The sequence below is a fragment of the Cyanistes caeruleus genome, chromosome 1, assembly GCF_971803275.1.
Source record: "Cyanistes caeruleus chromosome 1, bCyaCae1.hap1.1, whole genome shotgun sequence".
Classification (NCBI taxonomy): Eukaryota; Metazoa; Chordata; class Aves; order Passeriformes; family Paridae; genus Cyanistes; species Cyanistes caeruleus.
Window position 1 is genome coordinate 31,826,143 of NC_141701.1, and position 25,468 is coordinate 31,851,610.

The 25,468-nt window shown below is 38.2% G+C and overlaps 2 long non-coding RNA genes across 3 annotated transcripts in view; one reads left to right on the forward strand and one right to left on the reverse strand.

Annotated features, from left to right (window-relative positions):
- Positions 1-222: 222 nt before the first annotated feature.
- On the forward strand, positions 223-24,433 carry LOC111924747 (uncharacterized). Of its 2 annotated transcripts, XR_002861835.2 has the most exons (3): positions 223-435; positions 20,741-20,818; positions 20,945-24,433. It is a non-coding gene; the product is annotated as an uncharacterized LOC111924747 (long non-coding RNA). The 2 variants fall into 2 exon arrangements; XR_015285529.1 differs by lacking the exon at positions 20,741-20,818 and having other exon boundaries at positions 236-435.
- Positions 4,231-25,468, reverse strand: part of LOC147655415 (uncharacterized) — a 40,286-nt gene continuing 19,048 nt past the window's right edge. The window contains exon 2 of the long non-coding RNA XR_015285530.1: positions 4,231-9,581. This is a non-coding gene — a long non-coding RNA (uncharacterized LOC147655415). The remainder of the gene's footprint in view (positions 9,582-25,468) is intronic.

Genomic DNA, 25,468 nt, shown 5'->3' on the forward strand with positions numbered 1-25,468 from the left:
CCAGCAATAACTTGAAACAAAACCCAGACCATGCTTCACTGTTTATGCTGTAACTGTGAACATGGGTTATGTTAACATCTTATCTTTTGTTGGGCCCCAGTCACCCTACCTTCAACACAACACTGAGGTGACTATTGCTAAATAAGAGTAGAGCTAGTCTGTTTTCTGTAGTTTAATATCACCATATAAGAGCACATCCTGAGCTGTTTATAGCTTTGCTAAGGTTTAACCATTTGCACATTTGAAGCATTCCCTGCTGTGTATACCTCAGAGACTTTTGCCGGGGAAAGCGTCAGCTAAGGCACTTCAGCCACTTCCAAGAAATAGATTTCTAAGAATTTTGATTAAAAAGTGTCGAGACAAGGAGTGAGGCAAGATGTGATACTGAGATGACTGGACAAGAGCCCAAAGGGCAAGGATCCTGTGTAAAGAAGGGTAAGCAATTACAATATTTATCATAATGCACACTCATAAGGAGATTTAATTAAGGTGGCAAAGGGAACTTGCAATTCTTGGACTTCATAATTTATGAATGCTTGACTTGGAATGTTGATACTGTTATTTTAATGTGCTGTTTTGATATATATTATTTTCTAAGACATTGCTGTTACAGGAAGAAGCAAAACAGTTCTCTTCATTGTGAGAATGAGTAATTTAGGAGGTTGTGAATCTTTATATAGAGTTCAACTTTAATCTGAAAATGCCATGTCCACATACTAGTTCACTGTATTGAGAATGCATGCATGGTTGACAAGCTACTGAGGAGTGTAGTGCCACTTGCAAGTAACCACAGAAATACAATATTTCTGATATACTCTCTCCAGAACAGAGGATCACTCTTGCATAAATTTTTAATATAAAATTAAATTATGAAAAAAGAAAACTTTAGTTTTTTGGATGTCTAAGAGAAATCTTATAAAACAATTTGTAAATTATGTCCCTACTTAAGTAAACTTTTGACAGATCTAGGCAATTTGGCATGTCTTTTGTTTATAAAATAGAACCTTGAAAACCTTCCCATGTTTTTTGAATTACATGGTTAAACAAAAAGGTAATTCCTTTTTCCAGAATGTTGTCTCTCTCATTTATTTCATAATATACTTACACTGTAGAGAACAAAAAGGGCACAATATTTTTGTGTCTAAAACCAAATGAGAACACAGCCCCCATAGGACTGAGCTTCCCCATTTTCCACTCATTGCAAGAGACTTAGCATTAAGGAACTAAACAAAAAAAAATATCATGGTATTTCCAGGAACAAAAAAAAGAAAGCAATATCTTTATTCCCATTATCCTAAATGGTTTGTTTTCACTAGAAACAAGAGTGTTTTGTTTCTATATCAATATGCTTTGTAAATAAAGACAGAGAGATGTAAGCCATTATTTAATAAATAAAATCAAATCTCTGAGGAACTGGTATTCAAGTGTGGGTTATCAGTGTAAGGAAGAGAGAAAAATCTATGGCAGTATTTTGTGACAGGAACAAGAATGCAAATGCATTTTTTGTTCAGCCTCATGTCAGATCCACTGACTTCTATGGGTGATAATTTTCACAGCTCTGAGATATTTTTAAAAAAGCATTTCCACTCAGTAGATATGTTTAATACTTTCAGTCACAGGAGTGCATTATTAAGTAGTTAACCAGTAACAGGACAGCTTAACTGTCAGTGTTTTAGCAAAAAATAGAATTAAAAACAGGAAGTCCACCACTGATAAATACCCAAATACCTGATTTTTATTGTATTAAATACTTTCAGGGGGGACTAAAGAGTAATGAATTTAGTTCTGTATATGCACCTTGGGATAGGCATCTGAAATAAATAATATTTGCAAAAATACAGACCCCAGGTAGCCACATTAAGCTTCTGCATCTGTCCAGAAAGAAATTCTGAAGGTCTGATGTACTTTTTTTTTTCATTTTCCATAATTTTGTGCATGTCTGTGTCAGAACACAGAAACTGCTGTCCTGTTGAGCCAACAGCAGCAGCTGCAAGCGTTCCTCGATACATTCCTTGGTGAGCTGAACAGGAGTCTGGTGTACATCGTACAGGACAGATCCTATTTGTCTTCACTATTTAAGTATTTATTACTCCTTGTGCTGCTCTTGCGCTGCTCTTTCCTCTTCTCTATCTCCAGGACAAAAGAAATCAGAGAAATGCCCCTTTGCCAATCCTCGTCCACCAAACAGGCCACATAAATGTGTTTGCCTCACATGCCAAAAAGAAAGAGTGTAAGGCTCTCAAGGATGCCAAGTTCAGGAACTCCTCCAAACTTCCCATGCATGAGTTAAAGCAGTAATGGCCAAATGAGCACTGGGTGATGAACAACCAGTGAGCCAAATGCAATAAACAGCTGCCAGTAGCATAAGAAATTGTGAAATGAGTAAAAAGAAAACCAAAGAGAATTAAAGCTTCTGTGGTTTCCAGTGATCATAGTTCAGAGTGCTACTGCAAGGTGGAAGTACTTCTTGTTTTCTTATCTGCTTAAGGTCCTTGAGGCCTCACAATTATGCCATTGCCTTCCACAAAATCTACCTGAACTGACACAGTTTTCCACTAAAATGGCTAAAGTAGAAATACCATAAACTTCATTATTTTTCCCAAAGCACTTTGGTTTTCAGACCACTAGGATCCTTGCTAGACAGCTAGGAACACTGAACCGCTGTCTGCTCGTGGAAGTTACATTACTGCCACAATAACGCAATACATTATTTCACGGTAGATGTGTATGGAAAATCTAAGTGCCATCCTGCCTGTAACTCCCTTGCTACACTGAGTGCTTTTTGTTATTCCATGGTATTGCAGAGTGCTGCTGTACACAGACCTTTTAGAGCCTTTAGTGTGAAATCTATCTCAAAGGCAGATGGTAGTATTTTCCTGTGATCATTGAAAGATGAAAGATAATTTATTTAGTTCACTCTCAGGTCTCTAGGAGTATCTGAGCTACTCAGTTCATCCCCACTTCAACAGGAAAGGGGTACATCTCTCCTATGGGTCCCATAGAGTATCAGCCAGTGTTGTTTGGATGTCTGAGATAACATAGGGAAACTCAAATGTTTCACAGGTAACTAAATCAGTCCTAAAATGACTCTTATAAATCTAACACTGAAATGTTTGTCAGTTATTAGATTCTTCTTTTTGTTCATTTTGGCCTTACTCCTGTGTTCCACTCCCCCATTAGTCACATCTCTTCTTCAAATATTCTATTCTTCAAATAGATATTTCCCTCATATCTAGGTCCTCAACTCCAGTAACTGGCCACCAGTTCAAGTCAGTTCAAGTTAATGTGAAATACTGCTCCAGATCATACAACTGATGTGTGTGTGTGTGTGTGTGTGTGTGTGTGTGTGTGTGTCTCTGTTCCAGATCATACAACTGATGTGTGTGTTGCTGTTCAGGTACCAGTGAAATGCTGAATTAGGCTGTGAATGCCTGTGGGAGAGTTACATGTTCATGCTCTCTCACAGAAGGCAGTGCAGGCAGACATGAGCCCAGAGTCTCTGCCCACTGTGTCTGGTGGAGTATGGCAAGAGAGCAGGGTAAAGTACAGGTCATATGGGGTACAGCTCACAGATACTGACCCAAAACCAGCCAGACCTCAGTTGTCTTGATTATGAGCCCGTTTTGCTTTTGATAGTACACTGGAAAGGGCCAACAGCTCAAATTTCTTGCCTAATACCACCAGCTTTTTTTTTCAAAAGACATATTTTATTTTTGTGATTTTTTTTTTCTTTCAAATGTAAAAATCTCTTCATTCTTTAATTACATAGTCATCTGTACATTTTAAGAAATTACTGACTGACTTTCAAAAATACAATGTATCAATTTGGCTAGCTACCTACCCTTATTTTTCCATCAGTAAGTTATCCAGCATATTAACACAAAGTAGTAGTCTTAAGCATGCAGTAAAATAAATGGGAGCAGTATCTTTAGCTGATGAGGGAAAGGAAGTTATTTCAAAAGATGTAATTGATGCAACATCTTAGAGCTTCCTGAATTAGTATGTTTTTAGATTTGATTACTGAGGACTGTGTTTAAGAGGTGGTTTCAAGGCACTTGGCTAAAAAGCTGTTCCAGATGTTGTCAGTTACACAGTGTGTTTATTAAGCCTTTTTGTATTTTCCATTTCAGTGTGTGCTAAACTGCTGGTTTGTTTAATCTTATTCTGATGTCAAAAGGGTTCAATGGCAACAGAGACAATGGAAATAAAAACAGATTATGAAGACAACCACACATCCAAAAGAGCCTTTAATTTTATTACAGAAATTTCATCCATTCAGTCAACAAGTCATAAAACCACTGGACCAGATCTTTATAAGACGTACTAGCTATAATGCACTTGCAGATATACAAATTTGCAAGAGCAGGCAATTCTCTGTGTTTGCAAAGGGTGTTCACTCAAAAATGTCCATCCTCACAGTCCAGGATATACGCAGATGTCTTGATGAACTACTTGGATTTCACAGACAGAGAGCATACAGGTTGTGAATGTGCAGTTGTGAAGACAGTGTAAATTAGGGTTGCCTCTCCAAAGTCACAAAAACCATGATGCAGAAGATTGGATGCAGTGTATCTCATTTATATGTCACGTGCTCTACAGGTGCAAGTGATTATCCCTACAAAATCATGACTGAATACTCAGTGACTGTATTTTGAAATAATAAAAGCTGAACAAATAAAGATTAATTATAATAGTAGTTAGATGTAAAGAAAGGGAAACATTATATATCCCTCTAAAAACAAAAATCCCTGAATTTCCATGACTTGCAGAGTTGCTAATCTTTTTAGTAGCTAACATCAGTCAATACTTTTTCTCTTAAAAAAAAAACCACAAAAAAAAGGCTGAAACTTGCAATTTAAAGATTTCATAAATGTTCATGGCTGCATAAATGTTCAAGACTGCTAAAAACCAGGATGCTGAATATTAATACAGCACCCTCAAATACAGGGAAGAAGTTTGGCTATGATCTTTTTTTAAGACCCTCCTGTGAGTAAAACCAAGTCTGCTGATACTCATGTGCAAGTTTTAGGCAACACATACTCCACATTACATCATTTTAATGTCTTGCATCATTTTTTTTCTGTGATGGATTAGGATTCAAACAGTAAAATCCACTTACGGAATTTTCATGTGTGGGAGAATTGACTCTTCATGTGTGGGAAGATTTTAACCTTTCTGAAGAAAGGGGGTAAAGTTTACTCTGCTTTTAATTTCAGAATAATTCAGTTTGAACTCTTTGGGCCCAAAGTTTTGGCTTAAACCAATACTTAATTTTCATATATTCTACCCAGATTTAATCGTAATTTACCAATGGAAACCAATCACATGGATATTTTAAGCACTTGATTCCTTTAGAAATTCTGTTACCCTGCACTTCTGAATAACCATTTTTCTGCTTACCCCCAAAGACAGAATATTAGGTCAATAGTTCATGCAGTTTGATGATGGAACACTGTTCTTGAACTTGTTCTTTGTTCTAGAAAAATCAAACATTTCCAGAATCTAAAAATAGCATAATCAATTGAATACACACTGATTGTTACATAGTTTTGCCTATTCTGTCCAAGAAGTTTTGTAGTGTATTTACAGTTGACACATGAAGAAGTAGGCCTCATATTCATTTTTTTTCCCATACATCCGGAGGAAATTATCCATTTCAGATTTTTCATGAATAATGGAAGCTCATAAGTGGATTGAGAGAGAAGACAGCAAAGAGAAATTACTGACCACAAATATGGTCTTGACTAAAGGGGTTAATGAGCCATAAAACAGAGAAATAAATGCAAATGTAGAGAAAACTACAAAAATGTGATTGCACAATAGCCACAAGTAAATGTACCATGTAAAGGAGCCTAGAGCAAAATAACATAGAATTGGAATAAACTGCAAGAGTAAGATGTAATTTCAGAGCAAAAGCAATTCTTTTTGGAGGTCACTTTGAGGTTTCTCTATGTGGTTTCATTCTCCTACTTATTCTGTACTACTCAGGGACATGAACCTATTAAGTGTTATGTCAATTTGTCACTGGGAATTACCAGTGTCTAACACTTGGTTTCAAGACATTCTCCACCTGACAGTCACATCTGTAGTAGGTGAAATTATTTATCCTTTTCAATTTTGGTCTGTTGAACTATCAAACTATGTTCTTGAATATTTGTATCACTTTGTGGAATCTGGATTTGTGATGACTATGCAATTCTTGTGCTAGAACTCCCAGTAGCTCTTAGTTTCCTTCAACAAAGAATCCTTGCAGCATTGCCAATACAAAGCCTTCACTGAAGTGTACCTAAATATTTTTCAAAGCCCACATAAATTCTCTGTGAAGAGCAGAACTTATTTCATCCCTGATGCCTCTGATGCTTCCCACCCATGTTTTGGTGACACCAGAATCTTAGAAAAAGACTCTGTAAAAATAAAAAAATGAAAAAGTAAGACTCATTCAGTATACACCATAGATCTCCTCTCTTTCTTTCATGTACAGCTCAGGACACCACTGCAAAATCAACCCCTTGGTTACACACATGAGAAGAATCTATTCTGTAAAGATCACTGCAATAGGTAACCTTTAGAAAAAAAGTAGGTACACAACCTGCCCATATTTTTATATAACTGAAGGGAAAGGTAGCCATAACATCAGTGTGTTTCTTCAAAATATCCCATAGAGAAAATTACTTACAGGAATCTGGAAAAGGCACTTCATGACATTTTCTATTTTACCATTTCCCTCCCTTGGGTTTCTCACCAAGAAGTGATTTGGCTTGTTATTCTGCAGCCAAAGTTTCTGACTGCCATTTAGACTGCTTACAGCTCTTAGTCATAAAAACAGTCTTTAAAAGCCCTCTTCAAACACATACTTCTTCCTCTCAAAACAGAATCCCTGTAAAGTCTTGTAACAGTCTCATTATTATTTCCCAGGTCCTCACAGTCAAACTCTTTAATCATATTAGGCATTCATGAAAATAAAGTATTTTAAAGCCCCCTTTTAAATGTTCCAAACCATGATGTTGCTAAACTTTTCCTTCATCGCTCTCCCATCAGTCTTGTTGCAGTTATGCAGTTTCTTCTGTACTTGGCCTGCATTTGGACTAAAATCAAATGCTCAGTTATCTCCACATCTGTGGCATCTGACAGAGACAATAACAACTGAGCCACAAAAATCTTATTCCTAACTAAAAAATTGTAAAAGATAGATGTTGTATTTGTAATTATTTTTCTTTTTTAGAAATACTGCACTGTTAATTTGGTCTTTTGACTTCTCCTAAATAATTATTGCATAAACACAGAATCAAAGCATCAAAGTCAACAACAGCATTTGTGACCTAAATTCTCCTTACCATTTGTAATCTTCTACCAACCCTTGCACTTCAAAAAACTGTGAGAAAGGTGTCATGGACAATATTCTCTAATTCTCTTAATAGATTAGGATGTTTGAAAAGAGAATCCCATAATTTGTTTAAGGAATATTGAGCTGCATTTATTGCCAGTATGAATTGGAAAATAATCTCTGTTGTTAACTAATATAATGAGATAAATGGAACTTTATTTAGTAATTCAAGCTAGATTGAACAACTTGGCTATAAATAGTGAGCATTACTTTTTCACTGGCATACTTACACTCCATGACTTCACTACAAATTGTTAGAAGGTCATACTAAGTTAAAACCCAACTCTGGTGTCTCCTTTATTTTTATATTTTTGCAAAGTTTAACCTTGTTTTGGAACCTATCAAAACTGCTCTGTTTGCTCCTCATTCAGAAAAAAACATACCCACCATGATGATTTTATTGTACTGGATGTCATTAATGAGAATTTGCTGCAAGCAAAAGGTGGGTTTTACCTTAAAGAGGGCATTGCAGACCTACTGAAGGTCAGAAGCACCTTTGTGTAAGAAGCAATTGTGTATAAGCACCCTTCCTCTGTTCACAGAGACACAAACTTGCTGACACCCCACTAATCCCTGATCTGGGAGACCAGCACATAAATTCTTTTTATTCAGATACATACTCATCTGACAAGTGAAGTGCCACTCAAGGGGGCTCTTGAGCTCTCACCTCTGTTAAGAAACCAAAATTCTGAGTCCCTTGTTATGAAGTATTTAGATGACTAGTATTTTTAAGAGAAAAGGTAACAGTTTGTCAACAGACTATGAGGCCTAATTCACAGTTTTCTGTTTTCTACACTTTTTATGTGACTTTCTGCACTTCAAAATGTGGACCCTTAATTACCAAGACACTTTTTTTCGACAAGAATACATAAAAACATTTATATTCTTCCTTCTGAAGTGTGACAGGAACAAAATCCTCTGTAAATATAAAGAGGTGGGGGGGAAAAAAGCACAAGGAACAATACAGTGTAAGGGAAAAAAAAGTCATTGGAACTTCCCAGTACTTTATTCATACTTTCTTACAGATTTTCAGCATATCCTTTCTCCTGATTAAATTGTGGACTTGTTTAAAATATATTTGAAATGCATTCACCAAATACAATCATAAATATAGACCATAACAGTGACCAGACTTAGGATGCAGACAAAATTTAATTTGGCTGTTTACCAAGTTAGTAAGACAAAGATTTTCAAAAAACTTTAGTACATACAGCCATTTTGACCATATAGAGCAGCAAATAATTAACATTACACATGGATTTGTCTTAAATTACTCCAATTTTGTGGGTGCATTTGCAATTAATGCTCAAATGCCCTTTCAAAAACACTCAGTAGCCTGTGAAGAAAACAGGAGAAAAACTACAGACAAATATACAAATTTTCCCTTTCTAGATTTTGAAATAAGAGGTTCTGGAGTTTGGTTCTGTGTCAGAAACATTTACAAAATGCTTTGGTTTTATGGTACTTCAGTAAAGATTAGTGAAAATTGTCTGTTGGAATTACTACTGCAGTCTTTAACAATAGTAGAATGAGAAGGCTGTGAAGTAAAGCAAATAAATGCAATTCTTCCCCAGGCAGACTGCTGACCCCAAATTACCCTAATAACAATGTTATTGAACTAGATTGTTCCGGAGGGTTTACATCCTTAGATTCTCTAACTCTTCTACTTTTCATCTACAATAAATCATAGGGTGGTGTCTTACTAGCTAAAGAGAGAGAAATACTGTTAATAGTTTCCAAACAGATGGGAAATTTACTGGGACTCGTGGGTCACAAAATCCAAGCAGAGAAAGTAAAATTATTATTATTATGCTTTTGATCAGTGCTATCCCATCACTGATAAACACTGATGCTCCATACAGACTCATTTGGTTGCATCAACAGAAACACCTTCCCTAGTAAAAGCGGACTATGTGCAACCTTCACTTTGATTTGTAGCTGGAGAATTAATTTGCTTTTTATTATTTCAAAAGCTTTCAATAGATTTTCAGTTTTCAGAAGCTCTGCTTCCAGAATTTCAGAATTCATGTGGTTTGTGTAAGGGGATATCAAAATGTTTTCTACTAACATAAACTCAAGCACAGAAATACCACCAGCAACAAAGTTCTTACTGTGTCATCAGGATCCTCGGTGGCTCTTGGCTGTGTACTATTCGGGCAAGTTTCATCCACAACTTCTTCATTTTGTCTCAACAACCCTGGTATAAGAGCAACATTAAACACATCAGCAAATAAATAGGAGTCCTATTTTTTAATTAACTACATATTTTTTTAAATAAATTATCATATAATTCTAAGAATGTGTGTTTTCACAAATATTTTTTTCTTCTTTAACCACACATATGGCATGTGCCTTTCCATTTCATAATATTGATTTCACTCTTCAACAATTGAATACAGTTCTGGTCCTGCCACTATGCCAGAAAAGCAACAAAAACATATAAAAATCACTCTGTGAAAGAATGTGATTGCAAGCTGTTTCCCTTGGAAATAGATACAACTTTGGGATTTTTCCAGTGTTCTGTAAAAAGTTCACCTACTAGCAATCTGAGATGAAATCTATAAAAAAAGAGCCTTCTATACAAAAAGACAGAATACTTGTGATGACAAAAATTCTTCATACTGTAGTCTATTATGACAATATCACATTTACAAGAGTTTGTCATCTAAATGATGTTTTGCTGAAGGCTTTCAAATATTTTAAATATGAACCTAGGTTTTTTGCTAATTTTAAAATATTCCTGGAATTTTTAGCCCCTTGTGTATTTTTTATTGGATGGCAATTGATTCCAGTTCTTTTTCTGAAGTAAATTCATTTTCTTTCCTTTTCTTTTATCTTAAGTTCATTCATGTAATTCTTGTATAAAATTCTATTTCAAGTGTAATGTGAGTAATTCCAAGGGGCATCCCTAAGGTTTTGAGGCAGATGATTTCAGGGCACAAGGCTGAGCCCAAGCACCCAGTTCTCCAAGTTGCATAGCACCACGTTAGCATTGAGCCCAGCCAATAAACAAAATTTTGACATATGCCAGTACTCTCTCAACCAAGGATCATGTATTGTTTGTGGACTACTGTGAGCCAAAGACCAGTGGGCATCAGGGATGAGGATGTCTTTCTTTCTGGAGGAAGAGTGCACCATGATCTGATGACAACCTTGTCCTACCTCTTGTGCTTCTGGGATTTTCACCAGTTTATTTACCAGAATAAAGGCAGCCAGTGAATCACCTGAGTTTCTAAACATAAGCAAGCATAGTCATATTTAGTGCAGAGGGCACTGGGGTCTTACTCATCTTCTGGAAAGTTTACACAAGCTGAAAAGAAACCTGCAGTCTCTGAACAGAAATAACTCCCTGGGCAAACCCTAAATTCCACCATCAAGGAGACGGCTTAGAATATCTCAGCCAACTCTAAACATGCTGAAGCAACATCCCAATTATGTACTTGAATACACCAGCTCCTGTGAAATGTGATTCTCATCCCCATGGGCAAGTACTGCTTTGGACCATACTCTGAAAAGTGCTGGATCCCAGCAGCAATGCACCACCAGGAGCCCACACTGCTGGGATTCCCCAGCTCAGACCCAGTCAGGGTTGGCTCAGCCCAGACCATGGAGCTCTCACTTTGGAAGGGCTCTAGAGTTTCTCATGATGCCTACACCCAAGTAAATATTCCTGCTTGTTACAAAATGCCTGAAAAGGGTCAATGCAAGAGCAAGTCAAAAGATGTTTAAAATATGTTGTTCACACAGTCTAAAAAGCTGTGTGTGTGCTTTCCCTCCTTAATCTTCTTCCAGAGCCTCTGAACCAGAAAAAATAAATAAATTTGTCTTCTAGAACTAAAATAATGAGCCTATACACCAAGGTCCACAACTTCTAAAAGGCAGAGCAATGTCTCTAGGCTGTTGGGGAAATGTAAGTGGTCATCTGGGATGAAACTAAAGCTTTTTTTTTTTTTTTATGAAAGAGCAGAGAGTAGGATGGGAATGCAACTCTCACCGAAAGTCAATGGGAATTTAGCCTTGAAGTGATTCTGAACCCTTTGAAATTCTCAGTTCAGTTCAACAACCCAAAACCACTTAATAAGTCCCAAGAACAGAGAGAGAAAGGGAAAAAAGGGAAAACCTATCCATCATAAAACTGTAATTTCTACTAATTTCTGTGTAGGAATATTTACTACTAGTTATTTCTTCTGTGAGAATAAAAAATCCTTTTATTAAAACAAAAAGAAATCACACCTCTTTTGGCATTTTTAACTTATAAAATTGGTAGTTCGGTCTCCACATTCTAGTTACAAACTGCATTGCCATTCCTGAAAGCAAAGCAGGGAACTAGATTGTCACCAGATTCACATTAGGATTAAAAGTACTCATGCTAGAACAAAGGCAGCATGGCAGAGAACAAATAATTCATCTGAAGATTATATTTAATATTCATTTCTCCCTAGGAAGGTAGAAGTAAAACCTAAACCACTTTTGTGAACTTGCTTCACTCATTTTATATAATTTTAAAATGCCAAGTCCTGAAAAGTTACAACCAGTCCTTAACCTATTTTTTGTGGCTGACATATGGAGTCTACTCAAGAAAAAGAATTTTCAATTTCAAATTACTGATAAAACAGCTTCTGCTCCAAAAAACTTCATCTAGACTTACAAGTGTACTCCTTTTATTGCTGACATCATAAGAAACCAGGCAGTCACCTCAAAACTAATAGCTCCCTAAGCAGCTGGCCCAGGCAACTAAAAAGACATTCAATAGTAGAGTAAGTTTTGGTATTTCTTCTTCTTGTTGGAGCACTCGCAGGACAGTCGTGATATGACAGGATATTTGGGGGCAATCTTGATAAGGTAGAAAGAAAACTATACCTTCTTTTGCTCCTCTGAACTCACCAATAAGACTGCTGCTGACTTTTGCCTCTTCTGTCCTAAAGAGAGGTGTGTACAATACTACACTCAGGTTCTAATCTGATACAAACCTCTTTCTCTGGCCTTTTACCCATCCATGATCAAACTACTTGTCCTCCTCCCTTATACTTCTTTTTCCAGAGGCTTTCCTGTCTGACTCTAACAGCTGTTTGTCCTTTATAGGCTCTGTCTTCCCACAGCTCACAGCTGCACTAACAGACTTTTCCAGCTATCTGCCCAGTGTCTGAGTCTTTCTTTTGGCTCTCCAGCAAATCCAGATTCTCCACCTACATCTCCGGGTTATCCCCAGCACTCAGAGTGGGATCTTGCTTTAATTTTACTGGCACAAATTTTTAATAGCAATGCTCATTCTTTTATTTCTTTTTTTTTTTTTTTCATTGGAACAAAGGAAAAACTAAGACAAATATAGGAGGAAACAAGGATGTTTTACTACCAAGCACATGATGAATATAAGTCATAGAATCCCAGAAACTGAAGCTGGAAAAGACTGGCTATTTGGTCATCTTGTCTGTCCCTGCCAGTGTAGGACTGCTCCCCACGGCATTTTAAGGGCAATAAAGCATGTAGAATTAACGATTATTTGACCTTTTACTGTGGTTCACAATGACGTTACTGTATTGCTTTCCAGTCTATTTTTTCCTGTGTACACCAAACTAGCTTCAGCACTTCCCTTTTCACTGCCACCCAGAAATGTTGCCTCCCTCTTTAAAAAAACTATTCTGTAACACCTAAGCACAGATCTTTGAGAGTGGGAAATCATTTTCTCTGATCTTGACTGAATCTGCCTACTAAAAGAGAAACACATACTTCAGATTCTAGAATCTGAAACATTTTTAAAGAACAGGCACAACAGTGCTAAATCAAAGGGCAACTCCTTGCTCTACTCTTTTCCCTCTTAGAACTAAGGAGTCAAACAGGAGGCTGGAAAGGACCTCTGTACATCAACTGATCCAAACTCCCACCCATTGTAAGCCCAGGTCTAAACAGCATCAAGTTGTTCTAAGCTTTGTCCATTTGGGTTCCAAGGATGGAAAGTCAATCAACTGCTTTGGCAATCTGTTCCATCAAACCACCACCAGCACTGGGGAGAATTTTTTTTTTTTCTATTTGACTGCAGTTTCCTGCCTAGCTGATGCAAGAGCAGGGCTGCTCCCCAAGAGGCAGAACAGTTTCAGACAAGATAGTGAGTCTCTTCCAGGGTCAAGAGCAGAATCAACAGACGGGAAAGCAGGAGGAAAATTACCCACAGGGTAGGTCTGGAGCCCATCCTGAAGAAGCAACCAATAAACTGGCACAGCAGGAGACAGTGCAGTATCAACAACATAGCTGAGGCATAGCCTGAGAGTCTAGATCTGTCATTTCCCTTGCTGTTACTAATGTCCACTTGTTCTCTTCCTGTCACTATGAATCTCTCAGGGAGTCTACCTTCATCTTATCTACTAATGATCACTCACTAGCTAGGCAAGGGCACTCATTAGTCTTCTTTTCTTAGGAAAAACAAATTTCACTCAGGATTTTATACAGCATTTTCTTCAGACCTCAACCCTTCTGGTGGCCCTCCACTTGGCTTTCTTCTGTATGTCAGTATCTTTCTTATCTTGTCTTTGTCCTGTTCAAAACTGGACAGCATACTTCAGGTGTGATCTCCCAAGTACAATAAAGGAGAAGAATCCCAATTCCTGCTGGCTATCCTCTTGCTAATACAGTCCAGTATGCACCTGTCCTTCTCTCCTGAAAAAATATGTTTTGACGACTCCTTCTCTGCCCAAACCTCCCTTTAACATTTTCTGCAAAGCCATTTTCCACCCAGTCAGAACCCAGCCTTTTTTGCATGAGTTTATCATGTTTCAGGACCTTTGCTTTGTTGAACTTCATAAGGTTTTAATGCATTTAAATCTTAATACATTGATTGAGCCTCTCAAGGAACAGCAGCCATGCATTATATTGGTGGTATTTACAGCCTGCAGTATATTGGTTACAGCATGGTGTTGTCAGCAAAGCTGATGAGAATACATTTCATCCCACCACCCAGACGTTAATGAAGACATTGGTCAGTACTGACCCCACTATTGCACCTTGAAGAATGGCACTTATAACGAGTCCTCAGCTTAATTTCCACTGTACTTTGGGGCCAGCCATCCTCTAGCCTCATAGTCCAACAGTCATGTCCACATCTTTCAATTCTGGCTACAAAGATGCTATGAAAGTCAGGACTGAAGGATTCAGTAAAGCCAAGGAGAAAAATAACCTCTACTCTTTCATTCTCCAAGTCAGTCATCTCCTTATAAAAGGTGGCCTTATTGGTCAGGCATGATTTTCTCCTGGGTAATCCACCTTGGCAGCTCCCAAACACCTCTTGTCCTTCATGGGGCTGGAATTGGCCTTGAGAAGACTACAGCCCATAACCTTTCGAAGTACAGAGATGACAAGACCCTTCTTGCCCTTCTAAAATATGTACATGACATTGCTGTTTTATATTCGTCAGGAAACTTCTACAATTCCATGAATTTTCAAAGATGGTAGATGAACTTTATTATTTCTGCAAGAAATCAGAATTTAGATCAAGGAGAGATATGAGAAATTGGCTTAAACCAAAATTTAAAATTCAAAGAAGTACGAGAACATACACAAGATAATATACATAAAATTCAGGGAAGTTTCAATCTGGAGCCTACTAGTATAGTGAGAGTATAAAGTCTGAAAAGTAGTTTATATAAACATAGAGGCTGTCCCCCTAAAAATGGTGAGAATCTACACTGAGAGCTCTCACCCTAGTAAGGTATAGGAACATCATAAAAATTATCATTGGGATTGTTTGCTAGATTGGGTAAATATTGTTTATATTTGTATTATAAATTATATATTAAATAGAAATATATTTATATTATAATTATAATATTAAATATTATGCTATTTTTGAAAAACAATTCTACCATCAAAAATTGATGGATTGGCTAACAAATCAAAATAATGAAACAAACAAGCAAACGAAAAACATAAACAAGAAAAGACAAAAAGAACTCTAAACTTTTCAAATCTAAAGAATTTGATGAGCAGGTATATCCCTCAAGGACTTTCAGGTGTCATTTTTACTCAGAAATTGCTGAGACATCTTTTTTTTACATTTTTACTGTAAAATTAGTAAAAACTAAATAGAAATTCAACCACGACCTTGAAATTGGGCTCTGCTATTTTGGTTTGTCATGATCCTTAGGAAACATGACATTTTTCCACTGGTTTTGCCAGCAGTGGGAATTCTGTTTCAAGCTCAAACAGTGAAAAACTCTTCCTATCCCAGTTAGGCAAAGTGAGCCTTAAAATTTCAACCAGTAAATCAAAATTTCTCATTCTAATAGGCAATGAACTCAAAGCTTTTCATTGATTTATCCTGGAGTATTTTATTATAACTACTTGCGACCTTCGAAAGGTGTTTAATGCGTATTTTTGCCTTGCTAATGTTTTTTTTTTTTTACATAGTTCATTAAAAAGAGACATATAGTAGATTTTTAAGATCGATGTTTATGTGGGTAAAAAAGGCAAAGAAAATGGTTTATTTATATTGCTGAATTAAAACACCCACTTTCAAAAGCAAAACAAAACAACAGAAACAACAACAAAAAAATTTAAAAAAAACACACTGCTAATGTCCGACAAATTCATTAGTGTATCCAACCCATAGTCTTAAAGTCTTTCAATATGTCATTTGTTTGGTAATTTTTTCCACATGTTTTTTACCTTTCATGTAAAAGCATTCTTTCCCCATACACATTTTTTCTCTTGCTTCTGTTGTTAAAATGCAGCCCGTAATATAGCTTCTTTTCATAGCTACTGAGACTTGAGTAGATCCCTTTTTTACAGTTTTGTAAAAATAGCAAGAAATCCTAGACAGGGTCTTCAGATGGTTTTAATCAGCATCACTCCAAAGAGTTCAAAAAACTGTATTAATATAGACCAGCTGAGAATCTGGCCCCCTTTATGTTAGAGGAGAAGGAAACAAATTTTTCTTGGTCTTTCCTTGGCTTTTTAATATGTAAAAAAAGTATGAGAGTCACTCTGTGTGAAAATCATCCCCCCTCGAAACCAGCTCCTGCCAACCTCTTCACCAACGGAGCATGTCTTAAAGAATTTATATTCTTGTGGGCAAAGGCTGTTTTATTCTATATCCTAGTGAATCCCTCCACAAGTGCAGAAAGCTGATCTCAAAAGGAAAGCCAAAATTCCTATGAGTTTTGATGGGGAGTTACCAAAACAATGATAGGCCACTGACATTTCTAAATCCATTCTCTATCACCATACTACTAAATAATGTAGCCTGGAGGAGTGTGCCTGAATTTAAGCTTTGCAACTGAATGTAAAGCCACCACAAGAGATGTCAGTCAGCAGATTGTGTTTTGGGCAGACAGCTGGAAGCTTTGTCCTTGGTTGGAGCTGGTCAGCAATGTGATAGCAGTAGCATGTCAATGTACCTAAACCCCATGGTGAGGTACATTGTATTCAGCATTACTTTAATGGGAGTCACCTTTTCTGGATCAAAGCAAGTTCCTGTCACACCCCTCAGGAGTTCACACCAAAAAAAATTGCATTTGCCCAAAATATACAAAGACACCTACCCAGTTATCCATGATCCTACCGTGTCTTCATGGAGGCTCCAGCCCAATAAAACATTCAAGCTCTAATTTCCAGAATATGAGGAGTCAGTAAGACTGTGCCTGCTTTCAGTGAAGTGCATAATTAAGTACTTTGCTGGCCCATGGTCTCAAATCATTGTGCACTAGCTATGTTCTAGACTGAATCACAGTTACCACATTCTGCCTAAGTCAAATTCTATTGCCATTCCATATTTCCCTTCCCCTGAAACATTATGGGTTAAGTGACTGGGGCAGAGCAGGTCTGCTGCACAGCTGACTCCATTCTGGTAACTGTAAAAGAATGTCTATTCATCTCAGCTGGAAATCTTTGCATGCATATGTTGCTATATTCAACTGGTAACGTAATGCAGTGAGCATATGTGTGAGGAGAGGGAAAGGACAAGTGGGTCTCACAGATGGTAGAACAGTTTTGTTTCTTTTTAAGGAACTTGGAGAAGGGTTGCCAAGTTCCAGCCACAGAGCTGAAGTATCTGTGTTCATTGCAAGACCAAAGAAAATATTGCACAGCTGAATGTACAGCGGTTGCTTTCTCTGTCCTATTCTGCCCTTCCCTCCCTGTCCACAACTGCTTTGTGACTTGAGCTGAATGAGGAGCACTAACCAGGGAATAATGCCTTTACAGCCTACCACAAGTATGATGTACATGGCAAGGCTGTTGTATATTGAACACAGGCCCCTGATCCACGTTGTTTTTACTCATCTCTACCCTGTCACTGGGGTATCACTTTCCCGTTACTGTTTCTTTGACATCTCCACTGACAGAAAGATGACCACCTCCTTCTTCTGGTATTGCATTCTAGTTACAGTCTACAAATGGAAAAGATTAGGAAGGCTGGTGTGGCAATTATTCCTGCAACAAATTTGCCCAACACAGAACAGAGCTGGCTGTGAGTCTCACAAATCAGCCTTCCTGGTGGTAGCTGAGTACTAGTCCCAGCTGAAAAAAGGACTAAAGAGGCATATGAACAGGAAAAGAAACAAACCAAAAGTTTAACTAAACAACTTAGTACATCAGGAAAAAAAAAAAGAAAAAAAAAGGAAGGAAGGAGAGAGAAAGATCTTGGTTTGAGTTCAGGGTAAAAGTTCATGTAGTTCTTGCTGTAACTGAGCCATTTCACACAGAACATCTGCAACTGTTCATTAGACTTTGTCATTAAAATGCTTCCAAGTGAATAAAAATGTGATTTTTTTCTTCAGGTAAATTGCACTGTTTTGTACAAAAATCTCTTAAATCTTTTCCCACCCAATCATTCCCATTTTTATATCCAAGAGACCAAAGCTTTTGGATGGATGTTCAAGAGTTGGATTGACAAAGTAATCTAAGCACTACTAAAGCATTAAAGCATAATACAAATCCCCACTGGTGGGGAGGATCATCAACCACAAGCTAAAAGTCTAAGCTTCTTACATAATGACTTGGGTCCTTCCAGATAGTAATGAACAGGCAGCACATGAAGGAAAATATCTCATGCAGCCAGCAATAAATGCCAGCATGGTATTGTAAATCAGGAAGGGAAAGGAAGTACATCTCTGCCTTCCAGAGCCTAGAAAAGTGTGCTAACCACAGAGTATTGTATTAAAAAACAAAACAAAAATTGGAAGCAATACTCACTGAATCACTACCACCAGCACTGCCTATTTGATGAAGAACCCAATGACATTTGGTTTGTTCACACTGCACCCAACATTCTGGTTTTCTTAGGCTACACAGGCAGAAGAACAGAGGATCTGTGGATGCTCAAAATGCTTGACTATGAGACAGGCACCCCACTACAGAGAACACTTAAAGTTAAGGCCTTGCTGAGTACAGTTCATAAAAGAAACATAAATAAATGATAAGAAATATAGAAGTTAAAGGCAGAGGTGCCTGCAGACTTCAGCTGCCTACAAGCTGGAAACTTCTCAAGAGGAAGTTGAAGGTCAGGAATTTTCACTTGGGCATCTACTGTTGAGGTTAGATGAGTTACACTCCAGATCTTTGAGGGATTTAGATCTGAGAGCTCTCTCCAGAAGCTTTCAGTCAAGTAGAAGTGTGTAAATACTCTTTCATATCCACACTATCCATTTCCTTTTCATCTTCTTTTTTAGCTGTCTGCTTTCTCCATTGTCTTTCTCAGGAGATGTAACTATGCAGTCATACCCTGAGGTACAAACACTGTCAAAATTCCACACAGAGCTTATGCCTGCTGGCACTGGCTGCACCAGAGCTGTGCATGGAAATGGTATGTTTTCCAAAGCTGGAAACAGCTTTTGCATGCAGACTATTACCCCACAGTAACATTTCTGTGCAAGTATCATTGGAAGAGAATTTATTTCATTGGTTTTATTGCCTGGAATCATCTGAAAAGTCCCATGTCTAATCCCATTTAATCTGATAATTAGTAAATTAGGCAAATAGTTTGCTACAAGGGAAACAATTTGATTCTGGATAGCCCAGCATTGGAAATAATCCAATCTCCTTGGACTGAAAGCCTTCAGCTCCTACCGAAGTAGAGTGTGAAGAATCAAGTCTTCTGTTTTTTGGAGACATTCTTTGTTTTGCCATTTTTCTTCTAGCTGTGCATAGGTTCAATCAGAAACTTCAAAGGACATTTTTTTATAATTGCATATTGAAGGTAACACAGTGACTCAAATGGAAAAAAAAATTATAGAATATCAAAGGAAGTAAAGAATAGCCAGTTATGGAAAAGAGGCAGAAAAGAGACACAGACAACGGAAGCATATGCAGATTCAAGGTCTTGGTGTTGCCATGACTACAAGATGATAGACAAGATGGACTAAATCTGTGGGTAGCTCTAAAAGCCAGAGGGTGTTTCTAAATCACAGTCACCACTAATAAAGCCAGAGAGCTACACAGGCTTAAAACTGATGTGATGAAGAAAAGGATCAGCCCTCAGGAATGTAATTTACATTTTAATTTGATGAAGGAAGGGAAGCCAGTGAAAGTTACACAGGACAAAGTGATAAAACTCCTGAAGAGCAGTCTAGTGACACCATTCTGGATGTCCTTCACTTTAGATAACAGATGTGTAAATGGAGAGATGAAAAAAGAAACTAATATTTGAGAACATAGGTGATTAAAACTTCAAAAAAAAATTTCAGCTACGGAATCTTGTACCTAGTCACAAGTGAGAAGCTTCTAATGGGTACAATGTGGCAATTGTCATTTCTTGCACTAAATGATGCTTTCAGTTCAATGATACTTTTCTTTGCACAACTTTGCACAGTTGATGAGCAGTTGTCTTCTACCAGTGGCAATGGATACAATTCCAATATATCTCATGCCTTTAGTAGGAGATTTGCTCCTTTGCCTCCTCCTTCTCTGCTTCCCCCTCATGCTCCAAGGACCTTCTCACACCCCAGGCCAATCTGTACAGCCTCTGTAGGAACTCCTGTGGCAGAGGTAACATGCATGCTCACCCTGCTGACCTGTGCCAGGACCAATGGAGAAAGGAAAAGCCACAGCTCTCATATGCATTTGCACTATACTACAGACCTGAGGTCCTGTCAGAAGGCTTGCTCAGTTCAGCTCCAAACTTATCCTGTGGCTCATTCTATTTAGTCAGAGAAAACTTACCAAATATTCAATCCTCCCTCTTAGACTGAGAGTTTCCTATAGATCATCTCAAATTATCTTCCAGCTGAATGTATATAAATAGCTTTCTCTGAGCCCAGATATTTTGGTCTTTATGTACCCCTCATGTGACCCAGCCTTAACTGCTGTCACACTGGTAGCTTCCTTTTTGCACTCTTCTGTATTCCTCTTCAACCTGTTTTTCTTGCACAGTATACACGACACCCTGCAATACAACACTGCAGGAGTTCCAGTATGAGACGTCACATGATATCACAGCCAGCTTTTATTGTGAGTACTCAGCTGAATGAATTAGACCTTCCCTCTTATTCTGCCATCATTTTTCATCAGTTTTCCAGTCAAAGTAAACCCTTCCTGTAATTGTCTCTCACTATAAATGTTCTTTTACTTTTCAAGGGTGATGACCAGAGCTCTGCTAAGATGGATCTGTGAGATCCTCACAGCTGCCACTATCTGCCACCAGCAGCAACATGCTGATGTGATGTACTTTGGAGGAAACTTTATGGATGCTGGCAGTCATCATTCAGTGAAGAAAGATGTGAAGTTCTCGCTGAAGTTCAGAACACCAAGCTGTGGGAGCCACCACATAAACACAGCCCACTTGCAAGATCCATGACCCAATAATCTAATGAGTCATAAGATGTTTCAGTGGGTGTTTTTTAATGAAGTACATGAAATACAGAAACAGATGGAAACCATTGTGAGAGAGCCCACTAAAAAGGTCAAGCAAACAACAAGAGAATTACTAAAAAAATTGGCCCTGGGAAAAAAGAGAAATAGTGTGAGCACTTCTTGGGCAGGATACTCTCAGGAAAGGGTGTTTGGAATTGCACTGCAAGAATTTGCCTTCTACTGTTTAACTTAAATTATGTTCCAGCATCAAGGTGGTCATGTACTTATGCCCCTGAAGAACTAGAATAGCAACAAAACATGATGAAGCCTAACTTTTCTCAGCCCTGAGATTATTCCCTTTTATGTGGATAAAAGTATCACAGAAATCACCTTTGCTTTCACAAGCAGGAATTAAATATCCCTTTTTTTTCATAATTCCTTCAAAATATCCCCATGTTTAAAGAAGGGGCAATTTGAGTGGTTTTCTGAGTGACTTGTTTTTTTCAGTGAAAATCTTTCAGCTGGAAACAAGATCTACCACAAATCTGACTTTTCCTAAGATTTTTTGGATTTTGTCACTCTTTTAAAACAAAAAATTATTATCCATGTTTTTCAGCGACCAGAAATTAAATTTTGTAAGACAAAAAGAAATTGAAGATGAAAACCACATATGCTTCTTCTGACTGTAACCATTCCATTCGAAAGACAAAAGAAAAAAATGGAGGTTGGCTTACCTATTGATATAATTAAAATACTGCCAGGAATAGGCTGGCTGTTTCCCACTAGCACAATTTTTCCATTCCCTTTACCTATCTCTGTATTTAATAGAAAATTTATTTGAATGATATATTTGTACTCTACAAACTTCATAAACAAGCCAGGTTCTTTTCTCTCCTAAGACACGGTAAATCAGGAATTAATTTGTTCAATTTATCACATATTCCAGATTTGAACCAGTAAAAATGTGAGCAGAATTTGGCTTCATGTCTCAGGTGTGATTATGATTGATAACATGTTAATAATGAAAAAATCCCAATGAGGAATTTCTAGAGATGAATTGTGCTGCCCTGACAGAAAGGGACAAAATTATCTATTTATTTCTCTCATATTTGGCAGTGACAGAATTTGTGGGGATGACAAAATATGCTCTTGACTGGAGCAGGATAGGCTAGGAAAGATTAGCATAATGCCAGTTGGAGCAAGGCAAAGGATACCAGTGACATAGAGGGGTTGGGAGACCTCTGCAAGGAGCTAGAGGATGAGGCTCTCCCTCTGCACCATTTGCTTTTCCAGCTCCCACTGCTTTCATTCCATTTCTGCAGCCTGTTGAGGTCCCTATAAATGACAGCCTGATGCTCTGGCATACCAGCTACTCCTCATAGGCCCTCTGCAAACTTGCTGAAGTGCACTCTGGTCATCAACTAGTTGATTGATGAAGTTGTTAAACAGTCTTGGACCCAGTATTGGGCTCTTGGACAAACTGCTATTTCGTGGCCATTAGTGGGGTACACTACTATTCACCCATTTTTTTAGAGAGCCTCCCAATCCCAGAAACGTGAAAGAAAATAAAGTAATATGGAAAGAGTATGTACATGTACCTCCTTTCCTACCCACTCTCTGTTCTCAGCACCAACAGGAGGGAAGTGAAAACCATGCAAACAGAAGAGCCAAAGCTGCTAGAACTGGTCTCAGCTGTAAATGAAGCATGAAGTACTATTAGGCAACTATTCCTATTGGCTTTGCTAATGTTTTGCCCCGGTGTCACATTATTCAGTGACGTGAGTAAGGAGTATCTAGCACACTAAACCACAATTGCACTCTGCAACATGCAACTTCATTACATAATCTCTGAGAAATAACTATGTTCTCTGCAGCTGTTCTCACACTATTCAAAAATATAACCCCTTGACTGCTGCTGAATGTACTCATATTCCCATGTCAAGCCAAGATGACACATACTAAACACCACAATGACGCATGGAAAGGTCTGGTACAGTGCTTCCTGTCTTTATGGCAGTAACAGAGGATTACCAAATGGATTATGTCCATTCCGCTCCAAAACACTGACCTCCAGTGGCCAAAACAGATGTAAAATACAGCCTCTGCTTTAGGACAGATGAGTAATCCATATAGGGGCTTCTTTTCCTAGTACTTCAGGTTGTGTCATGCAAGGACTTTTGTAAATGGTTTGAGGACAGAAAATTTCCTCACTAAAATCTTACCTTACAGCCCAGCGTTGCCTCAAGGCACAGTCCTGGCTGGAGCACATAGTATAAAATGGCATAGAGGATTTGTTTGTTTACACAGTGAATGTTCATAACCAACACCTGGACAAAACTGCTCTTGCAGAACAGGCTGCGGCTAAAAGGGGTAGATTTTCAAAGGCACTAATGGTCTAAATTCACACTAGCATTTCCTCTTCTGTCCTGAAGGCACTTGTCCATGGATTTGAACTGCTTTGCCCCTAGAGCCTTTGATGTTTATTTTAGAAAAATACCACTGGGACAGTCCTGATTTTCAGTGATCTGTCCTACTGGCCCTGTAAAAAACTAGGATCCCCTCAGGACAGCAAGATTCCAGAAGCAACTGTGATGTTTTGCTCTGGGTACATGACAACATTTTACAAATAATTCTTACGGCTAGGGATAGAAATTTAACAAAACCCCTGTTTTTGTTTGAAGTGCACCTGTGTCTTTAAGCAAACCCAGCTGTGGTCCACTGTGTGTTTCCATGATAATTCAACATCAATACTGTGATGTTGCAGCTCAGCTCAGCCAGCACAGGAAAAATCTAGTGGGTTTCTCCCATCACTTCATAAGCCAACAAGAGAACTCACACTCAGCCTTTCAAAAAGACACGTAATGATTGAAGTCCACTTTGCATTCCTGCATTCCTAGTGTTCCCAGGGCTCAAGTTTGGACAACTTGCAGTGACTTGGTGTGTGCTTCCTAGAGATGTGTGGCAAACCCAGGGATAGAGTTCTAGTCTAGAAAATAATTGTGCAATTTAAATGTCTAACCCTGACCTCCTTTAGGCATCTGTATTTAACTGAAAAACAATGAACTTTAGGATTTTCTGTGATTATGAACTTTCAAAAATGTTAGTCTTTTCTGGATTTTAATCACAAGTAGTCAACAGGAGGAGAAATGGCAAAAACCCCAGGAGGCTGTTGCTGTTTAACTCTTTTCAGATATTTTTCATTTAAACAGCATAGATTAGACAGGAAGTTATTGTTCTCAAAAAAATAAAGAATATGGTTTTATTCACCCTAAACTTAAATATTGTGTTCTTCACTCTGAACAACAGTTCCAAGACACAAAAGTCTCCATTTATTCTGAGGCACATGTACACAGAGCAGTTGCAGCCAGGGCACAGGCACCTGAGCTGAGCAGCCCTCTGTAAAGAGAGGCACCTGTATCCAAAGTGGTGCAGTAGTGCTTCTACTCAGCATCCCCAAAGGTACCAACCTTGTTTCCAGTTCATGGAAGGCTCAGCAGCCGTGCTGTCCTGAGATGTACTCCACAACAAAGTCTAGGTGTGCTGGAAGGCCCACTGCCCCACAGGGCTATGTACACACCAGGAGAAGCCAGAATATGCAGCTAGGTGGGTAAAAGTGTAGCTGAAACACTGACATCCACACATGCAAGCCCCAGGCATGAGAGACTAAGGATATCCTCAGTGATAGAGTGTGTCTGCGTGTACATGTGTACAATTACGGACAATGATCCCACCTTGACCACTGCTACTTCTCCTCCTAAAGCCTTTGCATGATGGTGGCAGGGGTGCTGCTGCACTTGTAGTTGCAAAGGGCAGGTATGGCTGCAGTGCTGCAGGAGGCTGCCTTGAAAGTCTCATTCTGGGATGAGGGATAACTGGTTACTTCAGAACAGAAATGTCAGATTTTGAAAGGGAACAAGTGCAGAGGCACATGTATCTTAATCATCCTGGTCTCTCTCCTTCTATAAGGATGCATAGATGTCACTAAATTTAGTAGTTGCTAGAGTAGAAAGGGTATTATTGTTTTAAAATCAGGAAGTAACACATTCTCTCCATTTTTCAGTATTTACATTATGCATTTTAATGTACATTCAAACACCAGGTTTCAGACATGAGCATTGTCAATGATTAGAGGGTTTTTTCCCTTTTTCCAGGAACTGTCTCTCATGTAATGCCTTCCAGACCAGCTCAGCTTTTCATAAACAGTGTAGTGAAACTATAATAGCATTGCTGCAGGTTTGTTGAGAGTAAAGCCATATTAACTCTCATTGGCTGTTGGCTTGACAAAATTTGCCAGCAGTATGATGCAAG